Source organism: Leptonychotes weddellii, chromosome 6, assembly GCF_054177405.1.
Source record: "Leptonychotes weddellii isolate Sample4059 chromosome 6, ASM5417740v2, whole genome shotgun sequence".
NCBI lineage: Eukaryota > Metazoa > Chordata > Mammalia > Carnivora > Phocidae > Leptonychotes > Leptonychotes weddellii.
Genome location: NC_138374.1, coordinates 122,736,937 through 122,737,715, shown reverse-complemented (window position 1 = coordinate 122,737,715; position 779 = coordinate 122,736,937).

Sequence of the window (779 nt, the reverse complement as noted above, 5' to 3'; positions counted from 1 at the left end):
ACTTACTTGCTAAAGTTTATTATTAACCCCTAAATCAAAGCTTGTGGTATTTTTGTGGTCATTCAAGGACATGTTCAGAGTGGTGAACTAAGGAGAACTAAGGAGGAGAAGAAAAGGACAGAAATGAGATGGTTCAACTCAAGTTTGAGATTCTAAAACATTTCAAGATGATAAAGTTATAAGTATGACAAGTAAGAGTGCCTGGGTGGCTCAGTCGTTAAGCGTCTGCCTTCAGCTCAGGTCATGGTCCCAGGGTCCTGGGATCGAGCCCTGCATTGGGCTCCCTGCTCAGCAGGAATCCTGCTTCTCCCTCTCCCACTCCCCCTGCTTGTGCTCCCTCTCTCGTTTCTCTCTCTGTCAAATAAATAAATAAAATCTTTAAAAAAAAAAAAAGTATGACAAGTAAGTTTGGATTTTGAGTCTCCTAATTGTCTTGTGAATTCCTGGATCTGTCACTTCTTTTGCAGTGAACTCAGTGTTCTGAATAGTAAGGTGGGGTTATATCTAGAGGACGGATTGCTGAGAGTATTCAATTAGGCTTATGCATGTACAGTGGTTGGCATAATTCCTGGCACATAGTTCAGTGAGTCAGTGTTGTTATTTTAGCTGTTAATATTATTATTATAATCTTCACTAAATTTATGATGTCTATAAGGACGAGTTATTCCAAATGACAACTAGAACGGCCAAGGATACTCCTCAGTATTTTAAAGCAGATAAACAAAAACACAACACAATTAGTTTTCAGGCCCCTCTTCAAGGAAAATTTATGTGACTCC